Here is a 19,655-nt window from a genome sequence, read left to right as displayed (position 1 = left end):
CCTTTAACATGAAGTAGTTAAGAACATTCTAAGGTATAAATAACCTTTACCTAGAATTGGATAAAATCTGAAAGGCTTTCTAGAGTTACTGACATAATGATTGATAAATCTTATGGCGTTAAGACAGTATAATGAGCTGTCAAAGCCAGAGACCAGCCAGACAACACTTTAAACAAATTGGTTTTGCTCCTATGAGAATATCTTAAAGGCCAATTAAAATATTTTCCTCACTTAGGGCATGCTTTCAAAATTAATGTGTGAGTCCTATAATGTCAACAGAGATGTTCTCCACTAAAGTTGCCTTCAATACAGGCGTAGTTGAAACATGGGTTGTATTACCAAAGCCCGTTGAATTTACCTTCCGACTAGTTAGGCTTTGATTTCTGAACCACAGAACGATCCATTTTCTCCATATTGTCTCTTCCGTTTCTGCAAACCCCAGAGAACATGCTGTAGGAATGTGATGGAAATCATCTTACGTTCTCCTGACTTACGGTTAGTGAAGAGTATTTGGGGCTGGCATCAGGTTACAGGTTTGTTATTTTGATTCTGTTTTTCCTTTCAAGATTTCTCATTGCAATGGTATGTTCCAGGGTAACCACCCTCCCTACCCCCAGCCACTTTCTGGGGACAGGATTCCAGGAAGCACCAGCTGTGAACGTGATGGTGATGGGTGTGTAAACAGCAGAGGGTTAGCCTGCTGGGTCAGTGTTCCCAAAATAGTGCCCTCAGAGCATTTTTTTCCAAGCAGGGTGCTGTTTCTCAGGAGATTCTTTGGCAGTCAGTTTTTCCTTTAGCTATATTCTCCTTGCTTCCTAAAAAGACTTGGTGTCTCTCACCATAAAAGATTAACATAAAACAAGACAGTTAAAGAGGACACAGAGAATCAAAATCCACAGAGAAGAATGAGGTGGGGAGAGGGAAATATGCCAGTTAGACCAAACCCCTTCAGCTGGTGTCTGGATCTCAACACCATTGACATTTTGGGCTGGGTAATTCTTTGCCATGAGGGGTAACGTGTGCAGTGTGTGGTTTTTAGCAGCATTTGTGACCTCTGTCCATCGGATGCCAGTAGCAGTCCCCAGCTGTGATGAAAAAAATGTCTCCAGACATTGCTAAATGTTCTTGGGGTCGGATCAGGGGGCCAGATCACCTCTAGTTGAGAACATCTGCCCTAGACAAATAAGAAAATATCTGACTTTATACTTCCAAATCATCTCTCCCTGAATCCTAACTCCACAGAAGGCTCCAATATTATTGTATTATTACAATATTATTGTATTAATAATAATAGTACTTGGCTCTCATCAGTCCTGTTCACAGAGCACAGTAGTGACCTCAAACTAGGATTCAAACCTCCACTTGCCACTTACGAGTTGTGTGGTCCCTATGTCTTAATATCTTTACCTATAAAATGGGAATAATAAATAGGGTTGTTTGTGAGGATTAATTGACATAATGTTTCTGAGACACTTATCACCACATGTAGTAAGTGCTCTATAAATTCTAATGATTTGTATATGAGTTTTTTTCCCCTTTAATCTTGTTTTTCCATCTGGAGTCATGGCTAGAGTAAGAAAGAGAGGTGGCAGTTGGCACAGACTCAGGGTGGAGGAAGAGGCAGAGATAGATATGGAGCATTATAATACCCAGGAAATAGTCTAACAGGAGTTCAGTCTTGGCGCTCAGTGCATAGTTCTGTTTGATGCTGCTATTAACAGAATACCACAGACTGGGTAATTTATAACAAACAGAAGTTTATTTGGCTCATGGTTCTGGAGGATAGGAAGTCCAATAGCAAGGTACTGGCATCTGACGAGAACCTTCTTGCTGTGTCATCCCATGCTGGAAAGTGAGAGGGAGAGAGTGAGCTGAACTCACTTTTATAATAAACCCACTCTCATGATAACTGACCCACTCCCACAATAATGACATTAATCCATTTAGGAGGCCAAAGCCCTCATGACTTAATCACCTGTTACTAGGCCCTCCCTCCCAACACTGTTGTGTTGAGATTAAGTTTCTAACACATGAAACTGATGGGATACATTCAAACCATAGGACTAAGGAAGGTCTCAGTGTCTTGCAGATACTTGACTAGTCATTGGGAAGCCTCATTCCCCATCCTCTTCTCTTCGCCTGGAAACAAGTAGAACTGAATTGGTCAGGAAAACCCAATAAAAAAGCCCACAGGGAAGAAAGGGAGTAAAGGTGCTTAAGGAGAGTGGGCCATTGGGTGTAGACAAGAGGTAAAATCATAAAGGAAAGTTGTTTCTCCTACTAATTGCTAACACATTGGCTTGTTCAGGAATGAGGATGTAGGTAACTCTACCTCCTTGTGAAATCTTTTATGATCTGGAAAGTACAACTTGAAAGAACAAGTCTTGTTCAACATTACAAAAGCCTTGCTCTAGGGAAGACAAATAAAAATCATTCATTTATGGTGTACTCTAAAGATAAATTCAGCGCTCAGACAGTACTTACTATAGCCTTAGAAGTCTGCCCCATGGTGCCAAGAGTGCTGGCTGATGACTTTGATGAATCCAAATTTAACTATGATGCAACCCACTAGCCCAAAGGCAGAGGATGTTCTGTCAAAATGGGACCCTTGTAAGCAATTCATTCAGTAAAAACTATTATTTGAGAAAGAAACTTATTTAGAAATTATTAAGAATAAGAAGAATTTAGAGTTAGAAAGGTCTGATTTTTTTTTTTTGTCCTTGGAACTAGACAGCTAAAACTTGAGCAAGATAATTTTAGTATGTGCAGAATTTTCCACATAGGACAGGAGAGCCTTCACTTAGTAGATTTTGTGGAGAAAATCTTCAGTTTACTGGTCCCGCTTGAATCATTATGGCCAAGTGGGAGGAAAAGAGGTTCTGTTCCAAAGGGAAATGTTTAAATTAGGAGGGATTCAAAATATATATGATTATTTTGTATCATCTCCAAGGGAACCTACAACTGCACTTTAATAATATACTGGAAAATTTACATGTGAAATAGAAAAGACAATGAAATCCAAATATGAGCGTCCTAATACACATATATTGTGCTATTAGAAACCAAACCTCTGGCTTTGTTCTGCTTCATTGAAGGTTCTAGTGGGATCCTTGCCCTTCATTTTGGGGGAAACAACAAAGACTTCCTGTATGTTACTGAGCTGAAAGATAAATTCCAAACATTGTAACTGAGCTAACCCACAACCCAGCATAAAACTTTTGCAATAGAAAAAGTAGTTACATATCATATAGGGGTAATGCCAGAAGCTTCAGGCCAGAGACTGGCTCTTGTTTTAAACCCTAGGGTCCTAGGTAGGCCTGAGATCACTGAAATATGGAGAGAGCTCATATCTGCTAGTAGACCAGTCAGGATCCTGGCCAGAGTATAAAATGCAACTGGACCTTTATTAGTTTGCTACGGCCGCCATAACAAAATACCAGCAGATTGAGTGTATTAAACAAAAGAAATTTATTTTTTTCACAGTTCTGGAGGCTAGAAGTCCAAGATTAAGATCTTGGCAGGTTGGTTTTCTCCTGACTTGCAGGTGGCTATGTTCTTGCTGTGTCCTTACATAGCCTTTTCTCTGTGCATGTTCACTCCTGGTGTCTCTTCTTCTTTTCATAAGGACACCAGTCCTGTTGGATTAGGGTCCCACCCTTATGACCTCATTTAACCTTAATTACCTTCTTAAAGACTCTGTGTCCAAATAGAATCACATTGGAGGTTAGGGCTTCAACATATAAATTTTAGAGGGACACAATTCAGTCCATGACAAGACCTTAGCACAATGACCTTCAATCCCTCAGAAACTGGTGGGGAAGGAACCCACCTCACTGACTTTGGTACCATGAGATGCTACATTGGTTGTGCTTTAGATGATGGAAGAAGAGTTGCATCTTCCTTACTGTCCCCCTATCTACGTGTGAGTGGTAGGCTGAACACGAGGAGAAGGGTACTTCTTGGATGAAAGTTGGAGAAGGGGAGAGCAAAGGCTGAGTATCTCTGAGCTGGGAAGGGGCATATGGGATGGTGGGGGTCTGAAATGAAGAAGTAGTGGTATTTCCATCCTCTGCCTTTTTGGACTAACCATGACATAAGGTCAGTGCAAACAGGGTGGACGCTCTCTATGTGGCCAGATGCTGCCTACTGCATCCACGCAGTAAAACACCTCCCTCCTTCCCCAGTATTCTATGTCTGTGGTGAAGAAGAAGTCGAACTCATCTTTTGGACAGGCTTAAAGGGTTAGGTTAGGTAGACAGTATCAATGATGAATGGCTTTTTGCTTCTCCCAATCTCCAGTGGTCCCCATGGCATGGTACATGGCTAAAAGAAGGAAGCCCAAGGCAAGAGAAGTGCATGCTATTTGAGCAGAGGAATAACACCTCTGTGAATAGGTCACCTCTGGCTATGAGAGGTCTCAGCCTATAACAGGGAATGGCCTGAAAAAAAAGGCAACTGTCTCTGAAACTTCCCCCACTCTTTTTGAGAACTGAAACCTGCATCCCTGCTTTAGGCCAGTGGTAGGGAGGGGCAGGGAGAAGGCCTTTTGTTCTTATCCCAGACAGTGCCAGCCCCCTAGGTGGGCCCCTAGCAGAGTTCACAGGCTTTTTCTTTGGCAAAGATAGGCTGATTAGAATAGTTAATCACAACAGCCTAGAATGGTGGGGCCCTCCCTTTAAAAGCTCTGTATCTCTGCTTATATTCAGGAAATTAGGATTTGAGATGAGAAGTTCTATCATTTTTTCTCCTTTGCGGGCAAAGTAATAAAAATTCTCTTTCCTCCTCCCCAAAACCACTTGTCCTCTTTCTTCTGATTTGGCCTCATGGACAAGTGTCAAGTTTTTGGTAACAAGCCTCTCGGAGATACAATGAGATATAGACCCTCTTCCCCTTCTTTCCACACTTTCTCAACACCCTAAGTCCTCACTACTAATCCATACAGGAAGCATATAGAGCAGAACAACTGACAACTGTGTTGGAGACTGAGATGAAGAAAAGGGAGGGCACTGGGGGGCACATAGAGGAGGTAAAGGGACTGAGGGGTCCTAGGAGAGGAAATTCATCTGTCCCAGCCCTGAGACCAGTGACTGTGAAAGGAAGTCTCATGAGCCAATGTCAAAGGGCCCACACTTATCAAGGAGTCTGACAGGATGAATTCAAGGAAGGAAAGGAGTCTCTCCTAAGACCCCAAACTACTGCCCACCCCCAGACACACCAAGCATTTATGTGTTAATGCCTATGACTTGAATATGGAGTAAGGCTTGTTTTGTATGCTCATCTAGGCTCCATGTGTGGGTACAGCAGATTACAGTGAAGTCATTTCATACTGAATTTTACATCATTATCAAGGTTTTTACATCAATTAGCATCATGTTGTTACTCTTGTCAATTCTTTGACAACTACCCTTTATTAGATAGAGGTGTAAGTGCAGACTGGAGTCCTGAGCTCTCCTGAGTTTTGGGCACTGCATTGGAGTCTCACCAATTTCTCAATAACATGATTCTTTTATAAATCTTGTGCCTCTGTTTCACATCATGGCTTTTAGCTAGTCATTACTCCCACTTCTGGCTTTCTCCAATTTCTCCTGAGGCTCAAGTGTAAGGAAAATGAAGCTCAAGGCACCAAATATTTCCTTCTGTTTGGAGGTTGTTTCTTACCCCCAACCAGACACTGTAGGACTTCTCTCTCAGATCTGGCCATTACCGGGGTCCCTCTTGTCACTCACTTAAGGAGCTGTGTGTTGGGGGAAATCTTTTAGGCCAGTTTAGTAGCCTATATTCACTATAACAAGTTTCTGAAAGGCAATGCCAAATTCAATAATTTGCAGATCACATGGTTTATTGGTTTAGAACTTATTCAAGACAAATGGCAAGATTCTTAGGACTAAGAGCCAATAAGTACATATAAGATTAAAATTAGTATATTAGTTATGTATTGTTGTATAATAATATTACCACAAATTTAGCAGCTTAAAAACAACAGATTTATCTTCTCATATTATAGTTTCTGTAGACCAGGAGTCTGGGCATGGCTTAGCTGGGTTCCCTGGTCCTTGGATTCACAAGGCTGCAATCAAGATGCCAGCGAGGGCTGCAGTTTCACCTGAAGCTTGACTGGGGAAGGAGTCCCTTCTAAACTCATGTGGTTGTTGGTAGAACTTGATTCCTTGTGGTATGTTAGATTGAAGGCCTCAGTTTCTTGCTCATTGTTGGCTGGAGGCCACTGTCAGTTCTTGCCACATGGACCTTCCCAATATATCCACTTGCTTTCTCAAAAGCAGCAAGGGAGAAAGGTTTCTTACAAGAAAGACATTAGAATCTTATGTAATATAATTACATATATCCTGTCATCTTTTTCATACTCTGTTGGTTAGAAGAAAGTCAGCTGTAGGCCACAAAACAGGTCTCAACAAATTCAAAAAAATTGAAATCATACCATGTACATTCTCAGACCACAGTGGAATAAAACTACAAATCAATTATAAGAGAAACACTCAAACCTACACAAGATATCAGAATCTATGGGACAGAGCAAAAGCATACTTCAGGGGAAAATTCATAGCCTTAAATGCCTACCTCAAAAAGACAGAAAGATCACAAATTAATGACCTAATGTCACATTTCAAGGAACTAGAAAAGGAAAAACAAACCAAATCCAAAGCCAGTAGGATGAAAGGAATAATGAACATCAGATCAGAACCAAATGAATTGGAAAATGAAAAAAATAATACAAAGGATTAAAAAAACAAAAACTTGGTTCTTTGAAAAGATAAACAAAATTGACAGACCTTTCGCTAAATTAGCCAAGAACAAAAGAGAAAGGACCAAAATAAACTCAATCAGAAATGAAAAAGGTGACATTACAACTGATACTGCATAAATACAAAACATCATCCATGAATATTATGTAAATCTCTACATCCATATACTAGAGAATGTAGAGGAAACGAACAAGTTCCTGAAAACACCCTACCTGCCAAGACTCAACCAGGAAGAAATAGAACTCCTGAACAGACTAATAATGAACAGTGAGATTAAAACAGTAATAAGTCCTCCCCTCCCCCCAAAGCTCTGGGCCAGATGAATTCACAGTCTAATTCTAACAGACTTACAAAGAAGAGCTGGTACACATAATACAGAAATTATTTCATAATATTAAGAAGGAGGGGATCCTCCCCAACTCATTCTATAAAACCAGTATCATCTTGATACCAAAACCAGAAAGGATACAACAAAAAAAGAAAACTACAGACCAATATCTCCTATGAATATAGATGCAAAAATCCTCAATAAAATATTAGCAAACCAAATTCAACAGCACATCCAAAAAATAATCCACCAGGACCAAGTGGGCTTCATCCCAGGGATGCAAGGGTAGCTCAACATATGTAAATAAATAAATATGATGCACCACACAATCAAAAGCAAAAACAAAGACCATACAATCATCTCAGTAGATACAGAAAAAGCAGTCAACAAAATCTAGCACCCTTTCATGATGAAAACCCTGAACAAATTAGGCATGGAAGGAACATATCTCAGAATTATAAAAGACCACTCTCCTAAGTGAAGCATTACAAGAATGGAAAAACAAACACATGTACTCACTATTAAATTGGAACTAAATGATCAACACTAATGTGTACATATGGTAGTAAAATTCAATGGAAATCAAACAAGTGGGAGGGGGAGGAAGGGATCACTAAATTCACATCTAAGGGGTACAATGCACACTTCCTGGGTGACAAACACACTTACAACTTTGACTCAGACTGTACAAAAGTAATTCATATACCCAAAACATTTGTACCCCCATGATATTCTGAAATTAAAAAATAAATAAATAAAAGTATTTACACTGTGGGAAATAAAAAGCCCACAAACCCACAGTCAACATCTCACTGAATGGTGAAAAGTTGAAAGCATTTGTCTTAAGAACTGGAAGAAGACAAGGATGACCACTGTCACCACTTCTATTCAACATAGTGCTGGAAGTTCTAGCCAGAGCAATCAGGTAAGAGAATAATATTAAGGGTATCCAAATCTGGAAAGAGGAGGTCAAATTGTCACTTTTCACTGATGATATGATCTTGTCTCTAGATAACCCAAAGATTCCACCAAGAGTCTCCTGAAATTGATAAATAAATTCAGCAGAGTCTCAGGTTACAAAATCAATGTACATAAATCAGTAGCATTTCTATATACTAATAACAATCAAGCCAAAAGTCAAATTAAAGACTCAATACCATTCACAATAGCTACAAAGAAAATAAAATACCTAGGAATACACTTAACTAAGGAGGTCAAAGATCTCTACAAAGAGAACTATGAAACTCTCAGAAAAGAAATAGCAGAGGATATAAACAAAGGAAAACATAGGATGCTTATGGATAGGCAGAATCAACATTGTTAAAATGTCCATACTACCCAAACTGATTTAAAAATTCAATGCAATCCCCATCAAATTACCAAAGTCGTACTTCACAGATCTAGAAAAAATAATTCTACCAGAATTATTTGGAACCAGAAAAGAATCCAAATAGCCAAAGCAATCCTAAGCATAAAGAACAAATCTGGAGGCATCACAGTACCAGACTTCAAACTACACTATAAGGCTATAGTAACTCAAACAACATGGTATTGCACAAAAATAGAGACCAATAGACCAATGGAACAGAACAGAGAACCCAGACATAAAATCATCTACCTACAACCAACTGATCTTTGACAAAGCAGACAACAAAGTATACTCTGGAAGAAGCCCTATTCAGTAAATGGTACTAGTAAAATTGGATAGCCAGACGCAGAAGAATGAAACAGGACCCATACCTCTCACCACTCACAAAATTAATTCAAGATGAATAAAAGATCTAAGACATGAAACCATAAAGAATTCTAGAGGAAAATGCAGGAAAAACTCTTCTATTAATAGATATTCACCTAGGCAAAGAATTTATTAAAAAGTAGGCAAAAGACATGAATAGAAGCTTCTCAAAAGAAGAAAGACAAATAGTCAATAAACATATGAAGAAATTCTCAACATCACTAATCATCAGGGAAATGCAAATTAAAACCACAATGAGATATCACCTTACCCTAGTCAGAATGGCTCTTATTAAAAAGTCCACAAACAATGGATGCAGGCAAAAAGAATGCTTGTACACTACACTGTGGGTGGGACTGCAAATTAGTACAACCTCTGTGGAAAACACTATGGAGATTCTTCAAAGAATTAAAAGTGTATCTACCATTTGATCCAGCAATCCCACTACTGCGTATTTACCCGAAGGAAAAGAACACTTTTCACCAAAAAGACACCTGCACGTGAATGTTTACTGCAGCACAATTCACATTTGCAAATATGTGGGATCAACCCAAGAGCCTGCCAATTCATGAGCGGAGTAATGAAGTGTGGTATATGCATACTGTGAAATACTACTCAGCCACAAAAAAGATGAATTAATACCTTTTGCAACAATCTGAATGGAACTGGAGACCATTCTCCTAAGTAAAGTATTTTAAGAATGGACAAACAAACACCACATGTACTCACTAGTAAATTGGAACTAATGGATGCGCACACGTGCACAGAGGGAAGTAAAACTCAGTGGAAATCAATTGGGGGGGAGGAAGGAAGAGGAAAAACACCTACCTAATGGGTACTATGAGCCCTATTTGGGTGACGGGCACACCTATAGCTGGGACTCAAGCATTACAAAAGTGATCCATGTAACCTAAAACATTTGTACACCCTTAATATTTTAAAATAAAAAAAAAATGTTACGTGTAAAATTAAACTCACTCTAGGCCCTCTTTTCCACATAGCAAATGTGAATACACAACAACTTGCAGATATAGTTTGTTTTTCTGACACAACTCCCAGGCTTGCATCTTAGAAATAAACTGATGGGTATTTCTACTTGGCTATCTTAGGTTGGGTTCCCCTAGTAGCAGACTCTAAGACAAGGATTTGAGTGTAAGTAGTGTATGTGGCAGGTGTTTCCAGGAAACAGTAGCAGGGAGTGGGTAGGTGAGGTAGGAAAGAAAAGGAAGCTATGAAAGGGTTTGATATCCATTAGGTTACTCCTATGTGCAGCCAAAGTTTAGCTCTGTGAGGTGGGTAGTGTACAATGTGCTTCAGAGTTGTTCCCCGGCTCCTATCCCAGGATGCGGCAGCTCACATTTTTCGATCATTGGTTGAGGACTGCCTCTGGGGTACATTAACTCCCTAGCACGGTTGGTCTGCCCTATGTGGTCCAAGTGGGCTACTATGGCCAGAGATCACCTCAGGGAGAGAGTGGTTGGTGTTGGCAGTTGGAAGGCATTGGTTTGCGAACACCTATCAAATCTGCTTAACTGTACCTCAGTTTGTCTCCTGAAAAGAACATGGTCATACTCATCACCTCATTCCCTTTTACGCCAATATAGCTGCCTCTCTTAGCATCTTTGTCTGTAAAACATCACAGCTCCTCAATCACTTAGGCTTGAATTTAGTGTATTACCCTCATTTTTCTGATGAGGAAGCTGACGCTCAGAAGGTTCAAGTATTTACCCAATGTCACATGATTTGCAAGTGACAGTTTTCCACTATTCTACCTAGCAAGGTTGTCCTAGAGGTGAAAGGGGGCTGAAGCAGGTTTGCGTGCAGAACCTCTGACTTTGCAGAGTCAGATGACCTAACTGGAGGCAAGAGCAGTCACATTCCAGTGGCATTTTTTCTCTGGGCTTCCTGTTTCTGGATTCCCTGTTTCCCTTAAGCTGAAACAGGCTCTCTGTAGTTACATAGATGATTTAATAAGTCTACTGAGTCTTTGCCCTGTGTCTTAATCCATTTTCTTTTGCTGTAACAGAACACCACAGACTGAGTAATTTATAAAGAAAAGAAGTTTATTCAGCTCACGGTTCTGGAGGGTGGGAAGTCCAAGAGTGTGGTGCCAGCATCTGATGGCAGCAGAAGGTGAAAGGGGAGGAACACGAGAGCCAGAGAGAGCTCACCTTTATAACAAAGCCACTCCCGTGATAGCAACATTAATCCATTCAGAGGGCAGAGCCCTCAGTAATCCCTTAATCCATACATGAGGGCAGAGGGATTAAGTTCTCAACACGTGAACTCTTGGGGGACACATTCAAACCATAGTACCTTGCTACCAATTCCAATTAGTTCTAGAACCTTAGACAAAGCACATATTCTTTATCAAGGTTATTTTTCACACCCAAGGATTTTTGGGGATCATTGCAACCCCAACAATGTGAGACAGGTGGACAGGTGACAGAGGACTTTGTTTTTTTATAGTGGGCTGGATATAAATACATCAGGTGAAACTTAGCTTTGCTTATTTTTAATGTAGATTGTGGTTTGGATAACCTTCATATTGTCAAGCAGAAAATATTGTAGACATTTAGAAAATATCCATGGGAATGTTCTTTGCTTTCTTGTGCAAAGACTTTAAAGTGTGACAGGAATAGCAAGTGACGTGGCTAACAAGGGCCAATAATGGTAAAGGCTGTGAAACATAATGTGCTAGAGATAGCATCTCCAGGACTAACACACAAGCAGCATTCCTCTCGTCTGGCGTGAGTTCCTGCAGGTTGTCAGCAATCTGAGGGAAACATCTTTTCTTAGGGAAAGCTAAGCTATTCAATTTTATCCCAGAGTGAGTATCACATTATCTGCGGGTATAAGGAATATACAATGGTAGAGATTTTATTTCTAATGAGCATAGACTGGAAACACATTTGGAAGTCTATCATGATGTTTCTTTTCCTACCTCAGTCTAGTGATCTCATTGGGCTGAATTCTCTGTGGTTTGGCTTCAAACTTTTTTCATTCCAATCTGCATCTTTCCAATTTGCTGCCCCATTTTACAGTCAGTCTACATCTTTCCTTCCAAGTTCTTGCCGCTTTTCACTTTTTGACGCCTCATCTTTTATTCAACCTGTTGCCTGCCTCCTCTGGTCCTTCCCTCCACTTAGTTTTATAAAGCATATTAGTGCATGTGGCAACTCTTGGTGGGGAGCAGGGGGATGGACAGAATGAAGAGGGACCAGCCAGCTATCCCAAGCCAGCTTATACAGTTTTCCTAAGGCTTCCCATATATCTAATAATAAATCGAAGAAAAGGTTTGTTGAACAGAGAAAGAAACTGAGATACCAAGAGAATAAAGGACTCAGTCTGTGTTATGTGACATAGGTAACCAAGAGAACAAACTTCAGGTCATCTGATTTTTCCTGTAATCTTTGATCCAGTGAGATGATTCTTTCCTCTACAGCAGGGTTGGCAAACTATGACCCGTGGGCCAAATCCTGCTCACCATCTATTCTTGCAATTGAAATATTTTTTTATTTTAATTTTTGGCTTTAATTATTAAATTTTTTCATAATTTTATACTCACAGAAAAATTATAAACATAGTACAAAAAATGAGAGAAACACATGCATATATTTTTTTCCATGAACTGTTAAAGAGTAAGTTGCAAATATGATGCCGATTTATATCTAAATCCTTTGGTGTCCATCTTATATGAACTGACTCTTGAAGGATATAGATTATTAAAAAAACTTCAGTCAATAAATTTGAGCTAATTTACATTTGTTGGACATCGTATTTTTCAAAAATAATCATATTCTGGGCCATAAAAGAAGTCCTAACAAAAACCAAAAGCAAATCAAAGCATAAAATCACTGGCATTATTTTTTCTGATCAGATATAATTTAAGGTGAAAGTAAATAATGCAGTAAAGTCAATAGTAAATTAATAGAAATTTAAAGACAAAAAGAAAATTTTTAAATTTTTGAAAAAGAAAGAGCAAATTAACCCTAAATAAGCAATTAAGGAAATAGTAGAACTTATTGAAATAGAATACAAATGCTAAATAGAATGAAGACAAAAATTGGCTTTATCAAAAAACTGTTAATTTAATGACTATCTGGCAAAGCTAACCTTTGATCAAAAGTAGCAATAACACCAATTACCCATGTCAAAAATGAAAGAGGCCATGATAAAATGGGATAGTCTACAAAGTAAATGACTGTCCTCTCACAAAAAATCAGTGTCATAAAGACAAAGAATGACCCAAAACTTTTCAAGATTAAAGAGAACCAAAGAGACATGATGAGTGAGCACAATACATGATATTGGATATTATTTTGCTATCAATGATACAATCAAAACAATTTCCAAACTGTCTAGAAAGTCTGTAAACTAGATAAAAATATTTTTTCAGTGTTAATGTCATTGGTACATGGGTTCATAGTTTATGCAATTAAAGTTTTGACAGAATACACACATGACTATTCGTTTAGATGTTGCCTATGCCAGCGTTCACATACTGCAGCAGAGACTATATGTAACACAAAGCCCAAAATAGTTACTCTAAAGCTCTCTATAGAAAAAGTTTGCTGACTCTGTATGGTGATGAAAGTCTTGCTATATCACGGGCTTGATATTTCTGGTAACTGACTCTAGAAAGATGATGGTACAAAGCCTAATTGAAGCTTTCAGAGACCTATCAAGAATTTCAAGATGATTATAGCTGAGCATTAAATCAATTGCTAGATCCATTGGAGCACATGTTGCATGCTCAGGAAGCTGACCCTGATCCTAGGACTCTGGAGCTCAAAGGGACATCATAGGGCTCCTATGCATTGATAGTGACTGTTGCATTTTGAAAACTAGCTACACGAAGCTACTCAGCTGACGACCAGGACTGAGAGTGCAGCAGACTTTGGCAAGCCTGGAGAGGGGGCCCACCAGGAGCGCATGCTTCTCTAGCTTGGCATGAGTTGCTGGATTGTGTACCGTCTGGATCTAAAGAGCATAACTAGATCCACAAACCACTCAGCTCCAGCCTACTCACCAGCTCTCCCTCTACCTGGAAGTTATTTTTAGGTGCCCTGTTCTGGGAAGGTTTGACATGTTATTTTCATGCCTGAGGATTGGGTTTCACAGGAAATATTTCAAAGAATTTAATACAATGCAACAAATGCATATTAATAAGGGAACATTTGTTTTATTCTTGTTGGCTTACTAAGGGTTTCTATTCTTAGTCATGTTCTCTTCTTCTCACTGCCCTTCCTAACTCAGTTTTCTACAACTTCACAGTTCTCTCTCGTGCCAGTTCCTGAGCTCCTCACTGCCATGCGGATTTCCTTTCCCTCATCTGCTGCCAACCCCTCTGGTTCTCTACGATGAATGAATTAGTGTTGTTGCCAACTTCCTTTTTGTCTTTTCCAGACTCCTTTCCACTTTTACTCCTTTTCACTGATCATATTCTCCTCTTAATTTCTAGACTTTAAATTTAAAATATTGACTTTCTTCCCTTTGTCCTGTCCAAACTGTTTATACAGAGCAACTCATTCCTAATCACGGCCCCTACCTTTCCTGTTGTGTTGTTCTCTTGACCTCCTATTCAGTCTTCCACCTGCATTAGATTGCTAAGGTGTCAGGAAATAACTAACCATCCAGTCTGAATGTCTTCGCTCCTTCAATCTTTTGTCTTTTGACCACAATCTAGTTGTATTTACCCTTCCATCTTCTTAGACTCTTACTTAGTTTATATGTCCTACGATTCTGTATTGCTGAGAGGAAATTCATCCACTCTACTTCACCTGTTCCTAAAGTAAAAAGAATTACTGAGGACACATATTTAAAATGAATCTCAAAGCAACTTTGCATCAATAATAACTGAAAACAATTGAGATCTTGACTCAGTTGAGAACATGCTAGAATGGAGGAATTCATTCACGGAGTACAGCCGCATGTGCTACATTGCCTCTGCTTGCAGTCTCTTTCCTATTCCCAGGAGAAGCTCCTGAACAAACTTGCTTTCTGCTGTCCCAGAATGTCCTTTTACCTTTCTCCTCCAGGGAAATCTCCTTATGGTCTTACACTTACTCACATCCTTAACAATTTCTTTTTCTCTACTCCTTGCCCTAAGACATCTGATGAACTTGATCGTTTCTTCTGGCCCTACAGCTCCTAGGACATTGTCTTGTTTCATCAGTTATCTATTTCTGTGTAACAAACCACAATGCAACTTTTTGTCTTTAGACAACAATGATTTAAGAACAACAAATTTAAATGATTTAAAAACAACAAATCTGTGAGTTGGCTGGGCAGCTTCTCTGTCGACTTCACCTGGGCTCACTCATGCAGCTGCATTTGGCCAGAGTCCACTGGGACCTGGGCCACTGCTGTTGCTACCATGGATTCTGTTCAGCAGTTGGGGAAATGGAACAGGCAGGAATGAGGAAATCTAGGACAAATTTCTTTAAGGAAATGACCCGAAATTTGTTTCTACTTCATCTCTTCCTCTCTTCTGCTTACAGAGTAGGAAGTATTTTCACAAATACATAAAAATGTGCCAACTAGTTTTATTATCTGTTCAACAATTTAAGCACAATGGGGTTCTCTCACTTCCTGTAACTTAGTTTGAATCACTCACATGACACCCGAATTAAACACGGATGATGCCTTCTACATAGATGGAAATCCCTTTGACTCAGAGTGCTCTGGCGTAGTTTGATCTCCCTAATACTGCATGGTAGAGCATTTCTAGTACAGAAAATATTTAAAAGCATTTGCTGAATAAATTAATGCAAGAATAGCAATATATTTAATGGAACTCAAAGCAATACTATCCAGGCTAGTCTGTACAAAACATGATGAAACTGAAATATTGTATTTGCAATGAATGATGGAATGAAACCGTTATGAAGTGAATTAGTTAATATAAGTAAAAATAGCATTGATTGCATTTATCTTAAATACTCTTCTTGAGGAAAAGCTATCTAAATAAGAACATCGTCTAGATCCTGAAGGAGACTTCCCAGTAGTTTCACAGGGTTGTGCTATTGGATGTTTTGGTTTCTTAGTATGCCAATTTTCATGTCAAAATATAGATGTTTTCCCTTCTTCTCTATGGTAAATAGACCATCAGTACCATTGTTTCATCCTAGAAAGACAAAGTGTTTTAGAATCAGAAGGCCTGTGTTTGCAGACCTGTTCTTCCACTTAGTAGCTAAACTATTTGGCACAAGGCATTTGTCTTCTCTGTACATTGTGATAAATGATATCTATCTCACAGGGTTGTTTGAAGAATCAAGTGAAATATATATGTTTAAGGTGTTTCATAATCGCAAGGTGAGACTCAAATATGAGCTAAAGAATAAGATAAATGAACTTTTGACTTACGATTGGAATGGATGGAGATTTTACTGAGATAATTTTCTTGTTGTTTTTTTTTTTTGAGACAGAGTCTCACTCTGTTGCCCGGGCTAGAGTGCCGTGGCATCAGCCTAGCTGACAGCAACCTCAAACTCCTGGGCTCAAGCAATCCTCCTGCCTCAGCCTCCCGAGTAGCTGGGACTACAGGCATGTGCCACCATGCCTGGCTAATTTTTTCTATATATTTTTAGTTGTCCAGCTAATTTCTTTCTATTTTTAGTAGAGATGGGGTCTCGCTCTTACTCAGGCTGGTCTCAAACTCCTGAGCTCAAATGATCTGCCCGCCTCGGCCTCCCAGAGTGCTAGGATTACAGGCGTGAGCCACTACGCCCGGCCGAGATCATTTTCAATACATGGAATGAAGTAGAGAGGATGAAGTTTAAAAAAAAAAAAGCTACCTGAAGTGCAAGTAAATGGCTAGAGGCTGGAAAAAGACAGAAAAACTGGGTGCGTGGTATGTGCATGATCTGCCTGTGCAAGAAGGTGCAGTGAGAGAGAGTGGAAGTTAAACCATTTAGTGGTTCAGCCACCAGGAGGTGCTGTTAGCTAAGGTCAGCGAGGTTGTGCTATTAGGCGGCCTCAGGGTAGGCAGATGCACACCTCATTGTTTCTCGGAACAACAAGGTGTATCTATGGGCACTGATAATGAATCAAATGCCAAAATCTGCCTTGTGTCCTCTTGAGCTATAGAGAACACTTCTGAAAACTGTGCTGATGATCAGAATTTACTTGATTCATCAGTTGCTACAATTTTGGCCTTAGAAATGTGGAACTTGAGCTTACACATTTATTTTACCGTTTGGTTCAATATAACTTTTGTGCTAGAATATATCCTTTATTTTCTTTCTATCCCTTCTTCTTTCCCTCATCCAATCCACTAATGGATTGACCAATCTTTTCTTCACAACCACAGAAAAAATGGCATTGCTCTTATTTCCATCTTATTATGTATCTCCTAGTTACAGTTCTCATTGCTTCATACCCGCATAGACAGTGGGTATTAAGTAACTGCTTCTTGAATGGCTGTGCCATAGCCACCTGGCTGGCTCTATCTGGTAGTGTCATAACTTGGCAATCAGTCCTGCTCACAAGTGCTAGATAATTCTTTTAAGTATCATTTTACTGGTAAAAACAACAACCAATATATTACACCCCTTAGATCTACTCCTCCAAACTCTATGGTAGAAACATAAGTTGCAGCTTCTTTGTAAATATGTAATGGGTGGGAGATACCTAAACTAAAATCCAGGACTAAGAGTACTTCAGCTGTTGAAAAAGACAAAATGACTATAAGGTGGCGTACCTACAGTGTGTGTGTGTGTGTGTGTGTGTGTGTGTGTGTGTGTGTGTGTGGCAGCCAAAGAAGGACAGCTCTTTAACATGTCACCAAATAGGATTAAGCCTTGCCTACCTCCAGCATAAATCATCACTCTTGTGGCTTTGGCAATTTTGCAGAAATGATATTCTCCCTCTTGTTTAGAGTCTACTGCAGCGTAGCATATTTTCTTGGTGCCTGTAGCCTTCTCATTTTGGAAAAATCCTATCACCTGTGATAATGAAGACCCCTGAAATTCTCACATTAATTTATCTAATGCCCTGCACTTTCTGTGTCTGTGCACAGTCATTCTGCTCCCTCTGCCACCAGCACTTCCCCAGCTCCACCTGGCCAAGCCTACCTCTTCTTAAAGGCCCAGATCAAACGCCACCATCCTCAAGAAGCTTTTGCCAATCCTCACCAGCAAAATTAACTTCTTCCTTGTCCCTTCCTCCTTAGGTCTGGGTTTTTGCCTCTTCTAAAGCATGGATCACAGTCTGCCTGGTCCAGAGAGTCTCCTTCTCAGGAAAGGTCTCAACGTTTTCTTCATTGCAGGCACATTAAAAGTAAGGACAATTACTTGTTTGACCTTATATTCCCCATGAAGCCCAACAAAGTGCCTTGTGTATAATAGGCTCTTAATAACTATTTGGTGAGTTAAATTGGATTACAGTTTATAAATGTTTACAAATAAGAGAGCATTGCCTTACATGGTTTACAAAAGAAAATTCTGTTGAGATAAAAATAGACAAACAACAAAAATTCAAGTGGAAGGCTTACTTCTTACACAATGAGGTTGTGTCATTTTGGATTTTTGGAAAGCTTCTCAGAATTTCCGCTTCCTACAGATCCCGCTTCTTTAGCATTTTGCCCCTTTGCTAAAAGGCATCTGAAGAGATTTTGATAAAACAGAAAGAATATTTTTAGGCGCTGTAATCTGCCTAGCTCTGCCAAATTCTTGGCCTTTGGTATGTGCTGCTGAGTAATGTCAGATGCTCACACGTACACACACTGACATTTACAAGGCATGAGGTGGGCTCAGCCAAGTTCAGAAACAAAGCCCCCCTTTTGACTGGCTCACCAGAACTTCCTCAGATGCATTTATTATTTGCTACTGGAGGAACTGACAGGCTGCTGGTACCAATGGAATTTCCATTCTTTTCTGCACTTGGGGAAGTGAAGCTGTGGATTCATGAGGTTATATATTTAACTGTGTGCGGGGCTGTGAGCCTCTCTGGCTTTGGCACTAACTAAAGCTGCACATAGGACAAGGGCTGTATTAGGACTTTCTGGTATTGGATTTGTAGAAATAAAAGTGTACAGGGTTCCTCTCTAAACACAAACCAAATGATCTTAGAAAATTCTTTTCTGAAAAATACTATGTTTAAAGCTGCACATAGGACAAGGGCTGTATTAGGACTTTCTGGTATTGGATTTGCAGAAATAAAAGTGTACAGGGTTCCTCTCTAAACACAAACCAAATGACCTTAGAAAATTCGTTTCTGAAAAATACTATGTTTTTAACCTAAAAAGATAAAAAAAGATAAAAACAAAGCACTGCTTTTATTTTTGCGCTCCATAAAAACATCAGAATATATTTTAGTAACCTCTGGAATTCCTATGTATTTTTAGATGGAGAATCATCCCCCCAAAAGGAGACAGCAAGAAATTATGTGTGTGTGTGTGTGTGTTTGAAAGGACCAAATCTCTGTCTAAATAAAAATAGCGGATAGGTAGGTTATAGGAAAGAATTTTGTAAAACTAGGCAGAATAAATTCTATTTCTGAAATGGTGCTGTTTTATGAAAGGTGTTTCTTTTCACATTACTGTATATGGTTAACTCTGTGAGATTTTGTAAGTAGCTACCCCTGGAGATGAAGTTACTGCTGAGAATTCAAATCATCTGCCTTGAAGGTGATTTTTATGAGTCACTAGGCACTGTTTTCCCTTTAGGGACCACAATAGCATAATTGCACCCTTTCTCCAAAGGTGCTTGACAATGTTAATCCTTCTGCTCCCATAAGGGCCCTGGGAGTTGGGGATGAAACCTAGAAGATGCTGGATAGTCTATTCTGGCCACGTGCAGAAAAGCATATGCTTTATGATTGTGGGCAG

The 19,655-nt window shown here is 39.5% G+C and overlaps 1 long non-coding RNA gene across 2 annotated transcripts; it reads right to left on the bottom strand.

Annotated features, from left to right (window-relative positions):
* Positions 1–1,767: 1,767 nt before the first annotated feature.
* LOC123642637 lies at positions 1,768–18,397 on the bottom strand. 2 transcript variants are annotated; one of them, XR_006736504.1, is made up of 3 exons: positions 18,321–18,397; positions 17,962–18,084; positions 1,768–1,845 (listed from the first exon to the last, which is right to left on the bottom strand). It is a non-coding gene; the product is annotated as an uncharacterized LOC123642637 (long non-coding RNA). The 2 variants fall into 2 exon arrangements; XR_006736503.1 differs by having other exon boundaries at positions 1,776–1,845; positions 17,902–18,084.
* Positions 18,398–19,655: the final 1,258 nt, after the last annotated feature.

This window comes from Lemur catta, chromosome 1, assembly GCF_020740605.2.
Source record: "Lemur catta isolate mLemCat1 chromosome 1, mLemCat1.pri, whole genome shotgun sequence".
Classification (NCBI taxonomy): Eukaryota; Metazoa; Chordata; class Mammalia; order Primates; family Lemuridae; genus Lemur; species Lemur catta.
This window is presented reverse-complemented; position numbering and strand designations above follow the sequence as displayed.